Source organism: Hypanus sabinus, chromosome 14 (assembly GCF_030144855.1).
Source record: "Hypanus sabinus isolate sHypSab1 chromosome 14, sHypSab1.hap1, whole genome shotgun sequence".
NCBI classification, from domain to species: Eukaryota; Metazoa; Chordata; class Chondrichthyes; order Myliobatiformes; family Dasyatidae; genus Hypanus; species Hypanus sabinus.
The window spans coordinates 65,363,542-65,383,070 of NC_082719.1; the positions used below are offsets into that span (position 1 = coordinate 65,363,542).

The 19,529-nt window shown below is 39.3% G+C and overlaps 1 protein-coding gene across 3 annotated transcripts in view; it reads right to left on the reverse strand.

Moving 5' to 3' along the window:
- Positions 1–19,529, reverse strand: part of ndufaf2 (NADH:ubiquinone oxidoreductase complex assembly factor 2) — a 111,848-nt gene that overhangs the window by 91,584 nt on the left and 735 nt on the right. The gene's annotated exons all lie outside the window — the stretch shown is intronic.

Sequence of the window (19,529 nt, forward strand, 5' to 3'; positions counted from 1 at the left end):
CAGTTACTGAAAGCTATTTTTATAGTATTTATATACTGTATGTAATACCTCTGTTTGGGTAGATGGAGCTCATCAGCCTGGGAAGGCAGTCCTTCAAAGAGAGGGAAAAGTCTGATTTCAAGCCTCCGCTGCCTTGTGGCCATACCCACTCATGGAAAAGGCTTCGGGAGTAAACCCTGAGGACAAATCCAGAGCTGGAGACCCTAAGGCAGTCGACGTTGCCTTTAACCTCGCTCTGGCAACTCCTGTGACGTCACTGGTGCCAAGCTGTATCGGTCCTTGCCCTTCCCTTGGACAACATCGGGGGCATGGAGAGGGGAGACTTGTTTTTTGGGCAATTGCCTGTCTTCCATACAACCTTGCCCAGGTTTGTGCCCAGAAAGAGATTTTCCAGGCACAGATCCATCCAGGCAAGACTAATGGATGCCATCACATAATACCTTTGGAAGCACTGAACTTCAGCTTGAACTTGAACTAGATAAGGCATCTAAAACAAGAGGGCAGAGGCTTAAGTTGAAAAGAATTTTAAAAGGGGATTTCAGAGGAAAGTTTTTTTTAAATACAAAGAGCAGCTAATATATGGATCTCACTGCCAGAAGATATAAAGTTGTCCAGGTGAAAGGAGTCTGAGGGTGGTAGTGAATCACTAGGCTAAGTGACACTTAAACAGACACTGAAATAGCCAGGATATAGACCTCCTGTGAAAAAAATAGTGCAGATAGGCAAACGTGTCAGCAATGACATGGTGAGCTGAAGGGCCTATTTTGTGCTGTATGTCTCTACGACTGTTTCTGGAAGGTCAATTTGAGTCTAGGATACACTGTAAGTTCAGTTCCTGGGCCCAACCACTTTTCCGAACCAATCAATAACCATTTCTCAGCAAGGATAAAGAAACAATCAAGAAATTGCAGATGATAGAACAATGTTTATTTTGCAGAATTGCTCATTACAGCATTAACTGAAAATCATCACCAAATACTCCTATGAATTAATACTTGTTAACCTAAATGCTTGGTAATTGTATTCTTAAAGCATATGCTGATATAACCATATTACCAAATAGATATTATTGCCAAATATATATTATTTCTGTTTTTGCACGATTTTTAATCTATTCAATATAGAGAATCAGAATCAGGTTTAATATCACCGGCATGTGATGTGAAATTTGTTAACTTAGCACAGTTATGCAATACATAATAAATAAGAGAAAAGAAAAAATAAATAAGTAAATTAATTACAGTATATGTATATTGAATTGATTAAAAATGTGCAAAAATCAGAAATACTGTATATTAAAAAATGAGGTGGTGTCCAAGGGTTCAATGTCCATTTAGGAATTGGATGGCAGAGGGGAAGAAGCTGTTCCTGAATCACTGAGTGTGTGCCTTCAGCCTTCTGTACCTCCTACCTGATGGTAACAGTGAGAAAAGAGCATGTCCTGGGTGCTGGAGGTCCTTAATAATGGACGCTGACTTTCTGAGACACCGCTCCCTGAAGATGTCCTGGGCACTTTGAAGGCTAGTGCCCAAGATGGAGCTGACTAGATTTACAACCCTCTGCAGCTTCTTTCGGTCCTGTGCAGTAGCCCCTCCATACCAGATAGTGATGCAGCCTGTCAGAATGCTTTCCACGGTACATCTATAGAAGTTTTTGAGTGTATTTGTTGACATGCCAAATCTCTTCTAACTCCTAATTAAGTATAGTTCCTGTCTTGTCTTCTTTATAACTGCATCAATATGTTGGGACCAGGTTAGGTCCTTGGAGATCCTGAAACCCAGGAACTTGAAGCTGCACCCTCTCCACTTCTGATCCCTCTATGAGGATTGGTATGTGTTCCTTTGTCTCACCCTTCCTGAAGGCCACAATTAGCTCTTTCATCTTACTGACACTGAGTGCCAGGTTGCTGCTGCGGCACCACTCCACTAGTTGGCATATCTCACTCCTGTACGCCCTCTCGTCACCACCTGTGATTCTGCCAACAATGGTTGTGTCATCAGCAAATTTATAGATGGTATTTGAGCGATGTCTAGCCACATGGTCATGTGTATACAGAGAGTAGAGCAACGGGCTAAGCACACATCCAGTTGTGTCACTGTTGATCGCCAGCGAGGAAGATATGTTATCACCAACCTGCACAGATTGTGGTCTACCATATACTATAATAAATTTACTTATTTTTTTTCCCTCTTTGATATTACATATTGTATGAAACTGCTGCTGCTAAGTTAACAAATTTCACGACACATGCTGTTGATAATAAACCTGATTCTGAGATGCAAAGCAAGAAGGTGTCTCAATACTTGAGAGTTAAAAGGTACCATTTTGTTGCTCTTGATCTTAACAGGCCTGAGACAAATTTTTTCACAAGTGTTGCTTCCTCAGAATTTCTTTTGTTTATGGTAGATAGACTGCTTGAAGATGAACACAAATATAATTTCAGATTACTTGCATCATGCAGGAATTTGGAGAAACAACAAATTAACTTTTATTGAATATAATGTGTTTAATTGCATAATGGTATTGATGCTTTGCAATAGTTCAACTAAGTTAAAAATATTTTGTTAATGATTTTTATTTGTATTCAGTGTCTGAGGCTTCTCACTCAAGTGTCCAACAATAATTTGCCAACACTGATGGATTCCAGTTTCCCTGGTATCTTTTCTCCATGACCGCGATACCCTGGTGAAACCTTTCACCATGTTTGTCACTAACAGCACCAAGATTTGCAGGGAAGAAGTCTAAATAGGAATGCAGAAAATGAATCTTTAGCGACATGTAGCATTTCATGGTTTTACATTCTTGAAGCATGCTTTCAACCAGCTGTATGTAGTTTGGTGCTCTGCAGATGCTGAGAAAAATTTCAACTTCCTTAAATGCCTTTCATGTGATTTTCCCTGGTCCCACTAGAAATTCTTCAAATTGCCTGTCATTGATGACCTGTTTGATTTGTGGACCAACAAAAATGCCTTCCTTAATCTTGGCATCAGTTATTCTGGGAAGCATCTGTCTCAAATATCAAAATCCTGCATAAAAATTTTTGTGCCTGATTCCATCCTTACAGTCCTGAACCCAATAATTATTACTAAAACCTGTCCTGCCATGCGGCAGCTGCGTCGCCTAAGCACGCCCATGCATGCCTGGACAAGATCGGAAACTTTCCAGCTTACATTGTAGGCAACATTTTAATTGACTTGCATTATTAATTGAAATAATAAACATGTTTATTAAAAATGGTGTGTGATAGGGAAATTTCATGGTGATTTTCGTGATCAGTAGCCCAAACTACTGATCACGAAGCCAGAAAAGGAAGCCAGAAGCTTCCTTTCCAGTCCCAGTGCTTAGAGCATCTAGATTAATTTGACAGAAAATTGAAATGAGCCATTTTATCTCTGCCCTTCAACCAACAAGTAGTTAAGTTAGATAAACATCATAATCTAAGGCATATCAACTATGTGAGTAGAAACCTCGCCTTGACCATTCAATAAGTTCTCAATTCATCAATTGAACCAAAAGTACTTAAAAATAGCGCATTTAAAAAGTTACTACCAACTGTTTGCAAGATAAATTTTGATTTTCCCATGTCTATAAATATACCCAAAGAGTGCTTTTCAACCCTTCTGTTGAAATGGTACGATTTATCATTTTGAGCAGAATTTATCACTCATAGCAGGCAATTAAAATAAACTTCATTACAAACTAATAGCTCCTTCACTCAGATAGGAAAACATTCAGAAACAAAATAATATTAGATCACACATTCTTAACTTTTGGTGCAAGGTACTGAAACATTTGGTGGGACCCTTTCACAGCAGTGCAGTGTGCACTTCAGTATTGCTTCTGTGGAAAATGTCAACACTGCATTTTTAGGCAATGCTTATTTCACGAGCATAAAAACATAATATTGTTAAAATAATGAATTATGCATTTAGGACAATTCAAGAAAAGTAGCAATTGTACACGATGCCTATTTCCTGTCACTCTTCCAGTTCAACATTGGAAGTTTGACATATTATTTGCTGCATGTATCAGAAACTGCACTGCAAGTCCTGATATCTCAGGCATTCATTACAAATCTAAGCTATTTCTTAAAAGTAATTACACCATGAATATGCAGTAAAAAACTGGAAGTTCCAAACAAGCTGCACTGATTATTCTAATTGACAATTTTTTCATTATACCGAAGAACTGTTATTAATACATAATTAGTTACAATACAGTTTGTCAACTGCTGCACTGCTGAAGTGGAAGCAAACTGAGAATATATTTAAAAGAGGACAAGAAGATTACTATAGTGATCAATATTATATATTATTGTAATTATCGTAGTCAATTCTGTTGTCAGCAGATGCAAAACAATGTTATGATAAAAATGCAATCACTACTGCTTAGAGTGGTAAAGTTACTACGAAGGTGGATGAGGTGAGATTACTTGCTAGATATTTGCTTTAAGCCCTTTTGTATTAATTACATGGTTCATTAATTATTGCAATTTTAGTTCAAATACAATTGCAAAATTTAGACAAACACATTCTTCTCATCTTGGAAAAAAGAGAAATTGAAGTATCTTACTGACTACAGTTATTACGGAAACAGTTGAGCTAGTCAAGCGCATAAATACTCATCAATACCATAGACAATTCAAATCTTATGCAAAACTTGCTGCTTAAGCCCCAAGGAAAATTTAAGTGTCAAGCTGAATTGCAAGTAATTTTCTGAAAAATGTGTTACATGCTACTTCAACATCAAAACCATAAAACAGGTTTAAGCAATAGAGTGAACAAACTATTCTCTACAAATTATGGTTTCCCACAAGTCTAAGAGACACTTATTGAATGATTGTGATATGACATTCAGCGTAATATTCTGCTACTATCTGGATTAGACCCTGACAAACAAGATGTTTAATTGCAGTTAAATTCCAAAATAAACCTATTTAAATTTTGTTCAGTTGGGGAAATGGGTTTTTAAAGTATTAGCAAATTCCAAGGTCTGAACCTTTAATGGTTTCTAATAATGCTGCCTGATAAGCAATATATTTACAGAATTTTCAAATCTCCAGATAGTTTACTCTTTTTACAAACAGTAATTGCAGCTGCACAAATAATGTATCGCTATCCAATGTCAAATGACTTACCTTCACTAACACCATGGAAAAAAAATCTGCATAAAACTGTTCGTTTATACATGCAAGTGTGGCTGACAAGGCTTACTGCCTACCCTATCCAACTGTAGTAAGATGAGGAGCAGCTTCATTTTCCTGGGTGTCGACATCTCTGATAATCATCCTGGGCCAAACATACTCATGCAATTGCAAAGAAGGCACGCCAGCAGCTACATTTCATTGGGAATTTAAGGAGATTTGGTATGCCACCAAAAACTAGCAAATTTCTGCAGATGTACCATGGAGAGCATTCTGACACAAGGGCACTACCTCTGGTATGGAGCACAAGTACAGAGGATCGGAAAAAACTGTACAAGGTTGTAAACTCAGCCAGCTCCCTCATGGGCACCAGCCTCCCCACCATCAACAGAATCTTCAAAAAGTGATGCCTCAAGGAAGTGGCAAACATTATTAAGGATCTTCACCATCCCCAGACATGCCCTCTTCTCATGACTACCAGCAGTGAAGAGGTATAGGAGCCTGAAGACACTCATACTCAATGTTTTAGGATAGCTTCTTCCCCTCCTCCATCAGATTTCTGAACAGTCTGTGAACACTACCTACCTTACTATTTTGACCTTTTCTTGCACTACTTTTTAAAAAATATTTCTGATGGCAACGTATAATTTTACATGTTCACACTGTACTGCTGCTGCAAAACAACAAATTTCACAACATCTCAACCTGATCTGATAAAAAGTTGCTGCGGTCCTGGTAAGGTGGAAGGTGTTGGTTACAGGATATTGATCTATTGATAAAGACTACATTTAGTGTCACTCCTCCGTTGCCTTTGAACTGTTGCCATTTCAGAAGGTAGTCACAACTTAACTGGATTCTTGTGTCAGAAACCATACAAGGCCTACTAAGTACAATAGATTTTAAGGGAGTTTAGATAAGTTTCTTGTTCACTGTTACATTTTAATTCCAGAATGTGTTTAAATGGAGGCATTTAAATCGGCTAGTTGCTAAGGCAGGAATATGAACTCCATTTGTTATAGGATTGCCGTTACGCCGCTCCTTGTTACGTTATATCGCTGTATGTAAAGACAATGAATGAGCCATGCCATAAATGTGCCAGATATACACATTGATGACCTTTTATCAAAGTTGAAAGCAGGCTTTGAGCAAATATGGAGGCAAGGAATGAGAGGGACTCAGACCTACGATTGAATGGTTGATTTAGTGCATTAAGATGATAATACAAGGTTAAAATGTTAGCTAAAAAAGCAAGGAAAAGGCAGACTAGACATGCTAATATAAACAACAGAATCATTATCAATAGCTGCTCCACCAAACACAGGGATTAGATGTATGATCAAGTCTGTGCTTATTTCATGAAGCTGGAAAATTCCCAAACCTACCTGATCATGATTTAGGATAACCTTCTAGACCGGGGGTCGGCAACCCGCGGCTCCGGAGCCACATGTGGCTCTTTTACGTCTGTGCTGCGGCTCCCTGTTACTTTGGGAAATAATTGGTTGTGGCGACCCTTTTCCTGGCACATCCGAACCGACTCACAATTAGATAGCCTACGGGGGGTTTGCGAGCACAGAGCTTTGGAGCCTCTGCGCCATGGGGGGCAGGTTGAGGGAGGCTTAAAAGTGAGGCTGAAGATTTCGAATAAGGTTTTTTCCTTCGACTGCAGTTACCGACTCGGTGTCGTAATTTTAGCGCTGCGTGTAGCACACCGCTACATGGTCAGTATTTAATTAAAATGTATTTTATGTTAGTTTGTTAGTTTTTGAAATGTAAATCTAAATTTGAAGATTATGGTGATCTTGTACAATCTAAATAAGATGTTGTGGCGACCCATTTCCTGACACATCCGAACCGGCTCACAATTAGCCAGCGTTCAGGCTAAGGGAGATAGCCTACGGGGGTTTGTGAGTACGTGTCTTTTGCAGCATCCGCGCCCATGGGGGGCGGGTTGAGGGAGGCTTAAAAGCAAGGCTGTTTAGTTCGAATAAAGCTATCTTTGACTGCAGTTTACTGACTGCGTGTAGCAACCGCTACGTGTTTTTATCGCTGGCTGTCCAGAGGGGAGGTGCTGAAACGCTTTGTCGCGTGTCTGGAAGAAGTGAAAACTTTCCTGGGCAGCAAAGGACTCAACTTTCCTGAGCTGGAACAGCCAGTGGCTGGAAAAGCTACACTTCATGGTAGACATGACAGCGCACCTGAACACGCTGAACACAGCTCTTCAACGGGGTAAGGACGTACAGCCCTGCACATGTTGGAGGATGTTTTGGCATTCGAGCGCAAGTTGACGTTGCTTGCCAGAGATTTACAGAAAGGCACATTGTCTCACTTGCCCAATTTGAGAGAGTTCAAACAATGTCACGACATGATAAATTCGGAGTATTTACATTCTGCAATCATCGCAATGCAAACATCGTTTGGGAAACGCTTCTGTGAGTTCAGAGAGGAAAAAAACACATTATCCTTCCCGGTCACTTCCCTAAGCATCGATCCATCCCTACTGAATACGACTGCATTGGCAGGTGTGAGTCAACCTGAACAAGTATGATAAATATTTTAATTGCCTATTATTTTACGTATATTCATATGTTTTCATTGTTCAGTGAAATAGTCCTTTTATTTTTCAGGTTGACAGCCGGCTGATGTTATTTTTGGTTTGCTGCTGGCGGCAAATTTAAGTTTGGCGTTTTTCATAAATACAAGAAGGACTCAAATAGACGTTGAGTATTTTACTTAAAAGTAACCTTTAACCTAACGTCTTTTTTTCGGAGTTCAAAATGTTTCTGTTGCATGCAGAAATGTAATTTCGTTTTCTCTGCAGGAGTTCATCAATTTCATAAATGCAACACATTATAGTTTGTTTATACATAGCATAAAGGCAAAACAAAACGTTGTATGCAGTGTTATTTCATTTTAAATGTCAAACGGGTTTTGCGGCTCCCAGTGTTTTCTTTTCTGTGCTAAACGGGTCCAAGTGGCTCTTTCAGTGGTAAAGGTTGCTGACCCCTGTTCTAGACTCAAGCCCAAGTTCAAGAATTTCCAGGCGTGATTCCTTTATTTTAAACAATGAGTGATAGAATCTGGAGGTAGGGAAGGTAGGGTGGCAGGGATTGGTTGAGAATACAAGGAGGATATTAGTGTAAATGGACATTTAATGATCAGCATAGACCCAGTGGACTGAAGATACCAGTTCCTTCCATTGTAACTCTGATGAACGAGCCATATAAACATTGGCTAGGTATTCTGTGGCCGTTGACTCAGTTACCAATTCCTTAAAGTCTTTCCACCACATCCAGAATTTCCACTTCCTAGGATAATTTAGCTCAAACAATTCAAGAAGCTTAGTACCAACCAGGTCAAGGCAATATTTTTATTGGCGCTATGTCATCATTCTATCCACTTACTCTCTCCACCTCTGTCATCCCAGCTTGCACCACCTAAAATCTATTCTGCAGTTACTCGCCAAGACTATTATGCTGACACCCTCCCAGAGTTAAGAGTTGCATGACCACACCATCTGTTTCCACGCCAAACATACTACTTGGCTTCACTCCAATTTACATACCATCCTGAAATTTTGTTCCATCATTTCTGCTGCGTATGAATTGGGAACCTTCTATGCAACAGCCATGTGGCGACACCGTCACTAGAACTGGAGCAATTTTAGGCAGTTCACTGGTGACCAACAAACACTGCCTTAAAAAAACAGCCTTTTCCACTTTAGATTTCCAGTTCTCGGTACTTAATGTTGTGCCTTATAATGCACAATATTACTTCATATGTGCTGTTGGATTTTAAAAGTTACTGCCATCTTCTGGGCAGTCTGTTGCAGTGAATCTGCTTTCAGCAGCTATCATTTCAATGCAGGAGAAAAAGAATGTTACAATTAAATAATTACTGAAAACTGGTTTCTTCCACTTACATCAACATTATAATTCATGATTTAATATCAGCAATATACCTTTCAATAATAAAAAGATCATTATACACAGATTAATCGAGGCTTCTTCGAAGACATCACTGTGCACAGCATGGTACAATACTGAGCTACAGAATGAAGCATGGATTTTGATTACTTGGCTCAGAGTTAGAACCCTGGAGGTCATAAAAATGTCAAATTAATTCAAGTCATCTATTTTTTTAAAAATCTCCATACTCAGCCTCAAAATACGTAAAAGTGATAAAAATGCCTTCCACATAGGAGTACTGTCCAACCTGAGCCCCATCTGCCCTCCTGGTTGATGTCCAAGATTCTCACAGCACTATCAAAATTAAACAGACATTTCCTGGCTAATACTTATTCCTCAACTAACAACATTAAAAATTAGCTGGTTATGCCTGTATTCTCAGTTGGTGCACTCGCTGCTGTATTTTCCACATTAAAATAATGACAGTATTTCATAACTAAAATCAAGATTTTGGGTGAAGTTAAGGTTATGTTTTTAATTTTCTCTATCAGTGATGCTTGGCAGTGATCTGGGAGAGGAATCTCTCACACACACAGCTACAGACCTTCCTGCAAGTCTGATTGGCTAGATAGAGTTTTCAGCACACTCTGCTTCCTGCAAATCTCATTTTGGACTCTCTCGTTACTCGCTGTAACTGAAACAAGCTTTAACCTGCTACTGCTCAGCAAGTATGAGCAAAACTTTCTCACAATTAGCAATGGGAATGCTTAATTTTCTGAGAACTTGCTTGATCACGTTAATATGGTCAGTACTTTGACCTTCCCCTAATTCAGACACATTTCTTGAGTTGGCACAGCCTTTGAGGCATGCATTCCACATATCTCGCTACAGAAAAGCAGCCAGCAAGATCTACATTAACTTCAAGCTAGTTTTCTCACCAAGAAAGAAACTGGTTAATCCCAATGATGGCTATTTTGTTTTGACAAAGTTAAAGTAGAAGCTTTCGAAGTTCATTTCTACTTGGAGCACTAACATTGCATTTATGCTGGTAAAGGAAAAAACAATGGAAACAGACATGATAAGTGGGCATCTTATGTTCAATGTGTCAAATTTAACTCCATTCTTTCAGAAGTGAGCAAGGCAGAAAAAAAGAAATTGCAGGCCAGTTAACCTGACTTCAGTGGTTGGGATGATGTTAAGAGTCCATTATGAAGGATGAAGTTTCAGGGTATTGGGAGGTACAAGATAAAATAAAATCAGCATGACTTTAAGGGGAAATTTTGCCTGATAAATCAGTTGGAATTCTTTGATGAGGATAGACAAAGGAGAATCAGCAAAAGTTGTTTATATGGTTTTTCCAAAGGCCTTTGACAAGGTGCCACACATGAGGCTATGTAACAAGATAAAGCCCACAGTAATCCAGTAAAGATATGAACATGGACAGAAGGTTGGCTGAGTGGCAGGAGGCAAAAAATGGGAATAAAGGGGGCCTTTTCTGGTCAACTACCGGTGACTAGTGGTATTCCACAAACATCAGTGTTGGAACCATTTCTTTTCACATTTAATGTCAAAGATTTGATGGCTTTGCAGCCGAGTTTGTGGACAACACAAAGATAGGTGGAGGGGCAAGTAGTTTTGAAGAAGTAGGGATGCTCCAGAAGGATTTAGATTAGGAGAATGGGAAAAGAAGTGGCAGACGGAATACAGAGGTGGGAAGTGTATGGTTATGCGTTTTAGTAGAAGGAATAAAGGCGTAAACTATTTTCTAAATGGGGAGAAAATTCGAAAACAAGAAGTGCAAAAGGCCTTGGGTGACCTTGTGCAGGATTCCCTAAAGGTTAACTTGCAGGCTGAGTCAGTGGTGAGAAAGATCATTCACATCGAGAGGACTAGAATATAAAAGCAAGGATGTAATGCTGAGGCTTTAAAAGGCATTGGTCGGACCACATTTGGAGTATTGAGAGATGTTTGTGCACCATATCTTAGAAAGGATGTGCTGGCATTGGAAAGTCCAGAGAAGGTTTACGAGAATGATTCCCAGATTGAAAGTGTTAACATACAGAGCGTTTGATGGCTCTAGGACTGTATTTAACTTGCCAGAGTTTAGAAAAATGAGGGGATTCCTATTGAAACAAATCTAGAATACTGAAAGACTTGAGAGTAAATGGAAGTGGGGGAGTCTAGGACCAGAGGGCATAACCTCAAAACAGAGACAGAGACATCCAATTAGAACGGAGATAAGGCCACAAGTTCACAGGAGAAGAATTAGGCCATTCAGCCCATCAAGTCTGTTCCACCATTTAATCATGGCTGACCATGATCACTTTCAATCTCATTCTCTTGCTTTCTCCATTTGACGACCTTATTAATCAAGAACCTATCATCCTTCGCATTAAATAAATGCAACAACTTGGCCTCCACAGCTGCATGTGGCAATGAATTCTATAGCTTCACCACCCTCTGGCTAGAGAATTTCCTTTCACCTCTGTTCTAAAGGACATCCTTCTATTCTGAAGCTGTGCTCTCTGGTCATAGACGAGCCAAGTGTAGAACACATCTTCTCCACGTCCACTCTATCTACACCTTTCAATATTCGATAGTTTTCAATGAGATCCTTCCTCATTCTTCTAAATTCTAGTGAGTACAGGCCAGAGCTATCAAACACTCCTCATACAGTAACCTTTTCATTCCCAGGATCATTGGAAGCATGATGGTCTAGTCTGGAAGATTGAGATATCATTGGGACCCCGGTGGGGGGGGGGGGTTAGTTAGATACAAAATTGGCTTAGTGAAAAGAAGTGGCAGTGGAGGGTTGTTTTTCAGACAGGTGGTCTGTGACCAGTGGTGTGGCACAGGGATCAGTGCTATTGTTTTTCACCTATGTTACAATTTGGATGACAAGTTGTTAACCTGGGTAGTAAGATTACGCATCATACCAAAATCCAAGTAAACAACATCCACTAACTCTCCTTTATCTGTCCAACCGGTCAATTCCTCAAAGAAGTTCAACAGGTTGGTCAGGAAAGATTTCTCCTGAAGGAAACTATGCTGACTTTGGCCTATTTTATCATGTGCCTCCAAGTACCCTGAAACATCCTTCGTAATGGATTCTGTTGGATCTCTATTTATTTTCTGATCCTTCAGGTTCTTCCAGGAGGCATGAATGATGAGCAGTCTTAATTCTAGTGATGGTTATTTCAGAGTACAAATACTAACTAAAGTAAAAGAGCTGAGAAACTATGTTAAAATGTAAATGAATGGCAAAGAATGCGAAGAGGAAAAGAATAAAAATGGCATCTCTGAAAATTAATTTTCTTATCATTGAGCTAAGAAAAATTCCTCAGACAGAAATAAACCAATTAATAGGCTACATAATTAAAACAATTACATCATGTGGATAATGTGCAAATACTTAGCCAATGAAAGGTGATGAACTGGTAAATTAGCAGCTGTACTACTTTCTGCCAGTGAGTGTGAAAAATACACATTTATTAAAAAGTACTAATCTTCTAAAAAGTATTATTGAAAAAAAGATTTCCAACAACTCTAAAGTCTTCTCAACCACTGAAATCAATCTAATTGGCCTATTGTGTGGGTAGTCAGAGGGTTTTTCCCAGGGTTGAAATGGCTGCCACAAGAGGGCACAGGTTTAAGGTGCTTGGGTGCAGGTAGAGAGGAGATATCAAGGGTACTCTTTTTTTTACGCAGAGAGTGGTGATTGTGTGGAATGGGCTGCATGCAATGGTGGTGGAGGCAGATACGATAGGGTCTTTTAAGAGACTTTTGGATAGGTACATGGAGCTTAGAAAAATAGAGGGCTACGGGTAACCCCAGTAATTTCTAAAGTAGGGGCATGTTCGGCACAACTTTGTGGGCCATAGGGCCTGTATTGTGCTGTAGGTGTTCTATGTTTCTATAACTTCCTTTCTTCTGCCTTCCTCACTTCTTAAAGAGTGGAGAGATATTTGAAAATTCCTGGTCTGCCCGAACAATTCCAGATTTAGTGATTCTTCAAAGAACATTTTTAATGCATCCACAACCTCCTTAGCTAACTCTTTTAGAACCCAGGAGTGTAGCCCATCTGGTCCAGGTGACTTAGTTACTTTCAGATATAACACGCTGGATAAGATCTTCACTGCTTTGCTGTAGGTATTGCACTTGTATGCAGTGTATGATCTGTTATTTCTTGCTGACAACTAACTGCATGGGGGCAGTATTTACACAGCATTCGCACAAATCAGGGTTCGGGTAGTTGAGACATCCCAGCTTCCTGGTTTTGGTGGGACCCAAGTTCCCGAGATGTACAGGGGTTGAGAAAGGTGGTTTTCTCACCACTGAGTCCAATGGCTGATAGCGAGGGGCTAACGAGCCACATTTCTAGAGGCGCCTGGTAAAATGGGGTTTCACAGACATTTCAGCTTCCCAAGCACCTTCTCCTTAGTAATAGCAACTACACTCACTTCTGACAGTTGCATTTCTGGCAGACCACTGGTGTCTTCCACAGTGAAGACTGATGCAAAATACTTGAGAAGTCTGTCTATCATTACTTTGTCCTCCATCACTACCTCTCCATTGTCATTTTCTAGCAGTCCAATATTCAATCTTGCTTCTCCTTCATATATTTGAAAAACGTGTTGCATCCTCTTTTATTATATGGGCTAGCTTAATTTCATATTACATCTCTTCTCATGGCCTTCTTTGTTGTCTTCTGTTGGTTTTTAAAAACTTCCTAATCATCTAACTTCTGCTGTATTATATGCCCTCTCTTTTGCTTTTATGTCTTTGACTTCCCTTGTCAGTTTTAGTTGCCTCAACCTCTCTTTGGAATACTACTGCAGGTCCTGAAGTAGTATTATATCTAGTATTAAATTCTGAAATCCCAAAAGCTGTGAAAACCCAAGTTTTTTTTTCGTGGAGTGTGGAGCGTGTCATAACAAGGCTTGTTTGGCGTGCCAACAGCTGGCGTCACTCAGGTGTGACGTGGCAGCACTTTGAACAACATGCATTTATCAATGAGCAAGAGATTATGGCAGTTTACTCAGTTGAAGAGAGATTGCTTAGACATAAACCTATGTTAATGACACAGATGACACTTGAATAAGTCTTTAAAAACATCGTCTGTCGTAGTGCTACTTCATAACTTGAGAATCCTGTTTCTGGCCCATCAGGTACCTGTATTTAGCTTTGTTTGCCAGACGTAATGCAACTGAACTAGAGGTAACTGTACATATTTAGCTTAGTTTGAACCTGTATATGTCCTAGAGTAGTTACATTCTACATTTATTCCAATAAGTCATTTACCATGTGTTTGATTCAGTTCATTTGAAGCTGTATATTTTTATGTTTTATTGAATGTTTTTGTTGGAAATGAAATGTACTAGTGTATTTATGGTCTATAATTATCCCACTATTTCATTTATCAGTATATTGCTCTATAAATAAATATACAAATAAGTATTTGTAAAAGAGCGTGGATCAGGAAAACCCAGAAGTTTCTCTCTACAGCACTTGTTGTTTCAGCATGTACAGACTTTTTTTCTTGTCATTATTCCCTAAGCAATACAGTATAACAACTACTTACATTTCAAAAAATTGATAATTATATTGATAATTAACCTGTCTCAGTGTGGGTGGACTTTAGGACCCGGGGGAGCTCCGGAGCTACACACATCCTCCTGTATACTTTAAGTCATCTCTAGATATAATACCTAATACAATGTAAATGCTATCCAAAAAATTCTGAATTCCAAACTGCAACTGGCCCCAAGGATTTCAGATAAAGGATTGTGGACCTGTACTACATTTGAATAAGACAATAGATAACTGAACCAGCCAATAGGCTGGTCCTGGACTTATTTCCACCTGGCATAATTTACTTATTATTATTTAATTATTTATGGTTTTATATTGCTATATTTCTACACTATTCTTGGTTGGTGCAACTGTAACAAAACCCAATTTCCCTCGGGATCAATAAAGTATGTCTGTCGGTCTGTCTGACTCACTCAGCTACAATGTCACAAAGTTCGTTACAGAAAATCTTTCTTACCAAATGCAATAAGCAAATACAACCGTTGATCTCTGTGTGACAGAACATTCATAGTAGAATAGTCTGTTTTATTATTTCATACGTTATTGCACATTGGTAAATTAGTGTATATTATTATTTTGTACTTTATTATCAGTTAAGTCTGTACACTGCTAAGTGTGTTTTTAAATGCTGTTGCTGTAATGAAAGAAATTCCCATTCAAGATCAATAAAGTACTTATTATCATTATTATATCTATCATGCACTTCCGAATTGCTTGCAGAAACTCCTGCCACTGCTTCCCTACCATCATCCCTGCTGGCATCCCCTCCCAATCAACTTTGGCTAGCTCCCCTCTCATGCCTCTGAATTTCCCTTTATTGTACTATAATACTGAATCATCTGATAGTAGCTCCTCCTTCTCAAATTCTATCATATTATGATCACTGCCCAAGGGTTTCTTACCTAAAGCCCCCTGATCAAGTCTGGTTCATTACACAACACCCAATTCAGAATTGCTTTGCCCTTACTGGGCTCAATTACAAGCCATTCTAAAAAGGCATCTTATAGGTATTCTATAAATTCTCCTTCTCATGATTCAACACCAATCTGATTTTCCCAATCTACTTACATATTGAAATCCCCCATGGCTATTCTAACATTGCCCTTTTTACATCCTTTTCTATCTCCTAATTTGTATCCCACATCCTGGCTACAAATTGTATATAACTCACATTCTCACCTGCCAATCAACTCCACCTGGTGCCCCTCCCTTTTCCCCTATGGTCCACTCTCCTCTCCTATCAGATTCCTTCTTCTCCAGCTCTTGACCTCTTCCACCTATCACCTCCAAGCTTCTTATTCCACTCCACCTCCCCCTCCCTCCCCCCATACACACTCACCTGGCTTCACCCAACAGCTTCTAGATTGTCCTCCCTCCCCTTCTCACACCTTCTTATTCTGGCATCTCCCCCTTGCTTTCCAAGGGGAAAAGGACCAGAACGTCAACTGTTTATTCATTTCCATAAATGCTGCCTAACTTGCTGAGTTACTCCAGCATTTTGTGTGTATAACCCCCACTGGGGGCTTTTTACCCTTGCAATTTCTTAACTCTAACCACCAGGATACTACATTTTCCAAACTTATGCTACCTATTTCTCAGGATGTGATTTCATTTCTTTTAAATCAACAGAGCCACCCCACTCCCTCTGCCCACCCACCTGTCCTTTTGATACAATGTATCTCCTTGGATGTTAAGCTTCAATCTACAATCTTCTTTCAGTCATGCTTGCCAATCTCGAACTGCACTACAAGATCTATCTTATTCCATATACAACATGTACTTAAATGTAACAGTTTTAGTCCTATATTAATCACCTGGTTAGTCCTGATGAAGGGTCTCGGCCCGAAACGTCGACAATGCTTCTCCCTATAGATGTTGCCTGGCCTGCTGCGTTCCACCAGCATTTTGTGTGTGTTGCTTTAATTTCCAGCATCTGCAGATTTCCTCATGTTTGCTTTTAATCATCCTGTTTATTTTTGTTACATTTCAACTCATCCCACTGACTGCAATTTTGCCTTTCCATCTGCGTATCCTTCCTCACAGTCTCACTACACACTGCAGCTGTTTACTATACCAACTGTCCAATTCTCAGCCTATTCCTATCTTCTTGTCAAATTAGTTTAACCGTCTTCAACAGCCTCAGCAAACCTGCCCAAAAAGATATCGGTGCCCCTCGAGTTCTGGTATAACACATCCTTTTTGGACAGGCCATACCTTCCCCAGAAGAAATCCCAATGACTGACTAACAGTAATATTAGATTGAAAGACAAGGTTTCAGGAGTAATAGTTAACAGATTCAGATTTATTTATCACACATGCATCAAAAATTACAATGAAGTTAAGTCACACCAAATGCTGGAGGAACTCAGCAGGCCAGGCAGCATCTATGGAAAAAAGTATAGTCGATATTTTAGGCCAAAACCCTCTGTCCTGCCAAAGGGTTTCAGACCGAAATGTTGACTGTATTAGGGAAAACTTGAAAGACTGGCTAAGAGCAGAAGACTCTGGCAAGCTGTTGTTAGCAAACAAAGCCCTAGTAGCAGTGATGTGCTTAAGAAAATGCAATTCTAGAATAGTACATTACCACCCTGGTGCCATGATCAAGACATCACTGAGCAGTTATGTTAAATTCTGCATGAGGATAAACAACCAGAGGCTGTGGTCCATATCAGCACATTAGTGGAAAGGGAAAGATTTTAAGGACTTAGGAGTCAGGAGAGAAATTGTGCTTCCTTCCCCTCCCCTACATCGAATGCTAGCCTCAAGGTTTCTCCCAATGCCACACACCAGGGAGTACAGAAGTAGCTAGAAAGATGGTGTGGAGTCAAGAATGTCAAATTCTTGGAAAATTGTAATGAGTTGTGGAGAAGATGGGGGATATTATGAGTTTTCTTTCAAGGAAGCTGAGGAAAATATTCTCACAAGAAGATTTGATAGTGCTGTTAGTGAGGGTTTAAACTACTCCGGCAGGACAACAGGAAGCCAAGTAAATACTTAGAAAGTAAAAATGGTGACTTAAACATGGAAATGAGAAAAATAAGCAATAAAGTTCGTAAAGCAGGGCAAACAAGAGCAAGAGGTAGGATAATAGGCATACACATCTATGTTTAATGATATTCCTGGCATTGGGTTGTATAAGATGATTGTGCTAAAGGCAGAGATTGACCTGTGGAAATTAATGTATATATTGTTATGGAAATATTGATTAGAGGGGCCAGATGGGAGCTTACTATTCCTGACTCCAGGGTTTTCTGATAAAATAAAGAGGGAGATTTAAAAAATATTTTAAAATATTAAAAAAAATTAAATTGATTTTTAAACAAATCATTAAAACTGAGAAGACAGATGTTATAAAATGTTATGAAATATCTTCAAATGTGGCTTTAACGGAGGAAAATATGGTGGCTTTATAGGTTATTGGGAGTGTAATACAGACCTCCAAAAACTTTGACAAAAATTGAAGCTCATTCTTGCACATCCAAGAAAGAGCACAGAATTCCTGAACTGCATTTTAAATAACTTATGTAACACCCTGGGAAAGGTTTCACAGCTAATGTAATGGTCTTTCTGTAGAAGCAGAGTTTGGGTTATGGTGAGAGATAACGGGTGCTTTGGAATACAAGCTGTCCAAGGACGGGAAGGTGCTTTTGTGATGTGTGCCTGACACCAGGGTGATCTGGGTCTTTTATTTGCTGAGAGAGAAGACACCAGAGTGGAGCCATGACCTGATGAAGGCCGGCGAGATCGAAGGAGGATTGGCAAAGGGGAAATCGCAAGCTCAAACTTGTGCACATTAGACTATTCCATTAAAATGGGCCCTTTTCATTTTTTGCTTCTTCTTCACTAACCTTGTAGTCAAATTAACAATTATAAAGCTAAATTGTTTAATTGTATGTGGAGTACTGCCTGTTATTTCATGATACTGATTTGTAACAAGGTAATGAATCACACAGCATCCACACAAACGGGGGAGGGGGGGGGGTGTTTGGGGTGGACTTGCATCTCAATCTCATCCGTTTGGCAGGGCCAGAGATTGTCTTCCCTAGACTTATGCAGCTGACAGAACCTGAGGGTTACACTTAGTTAACCTTCATATGTGTCAAATCCAAAAGTTAGGGAGAGAGGAGCTGCAACATGTGAGTTTGATCTCAAGACTGAAGCTGAGCAAATTGAAGGAGTATCAATGGCAAAATACTTTTGTGATGGCTAATGTAATAGTATAGAAAATACAAAAGACAGTAAATGTTCTACACAGGAGAATACTGTTGTATTTCTGTTTTCTGACGAATCTTGATAACATTTACATAATTATATAGATTATAATCTACTTCACATCAGTTTCAAAACTGGATAATTATTATTCCCTCAAATATATTAAAATTAAATAAAAATATTCTCAATTCGTCCTGGGTAAAGCCCTCCCCACCACTGAGCACATCTACACAGAGTGCTATCATAGGAAAGCAGCATCCATCACCACAGACCTCTACCACTCAGGCCATGCTCTGTTCTCACTTCTGCTTTCAAAAAGGGGGTACAGGAGCCTCAGGACTCAAATCAGCAGGTTCAGGAATAGTTATTATCCCTCAACCATCAAGCTCCTGAACCAGAGGGGATAACTTCAATCGCCCCATCACTGAACTATTCCTACAACCTCTGGACTCAGTTTCAAGAACTTTTTGTCTCAAGCTTTCAATATTTATTTCTTGCTTATTTATTAATTCCCTTTTTGTAGTTGCTCAGTTTGTTGTCGTGTTCACCAATGGTGCCGTCTTTCATTGATTCTATCCTGGTTATTGGATTTATTAAGTATGTCCGCAAGAAAATTAATCTCAGGGCTGTATATGGTAACATATGTATTTTGATAATAACTTTACCTTAAACTTTGA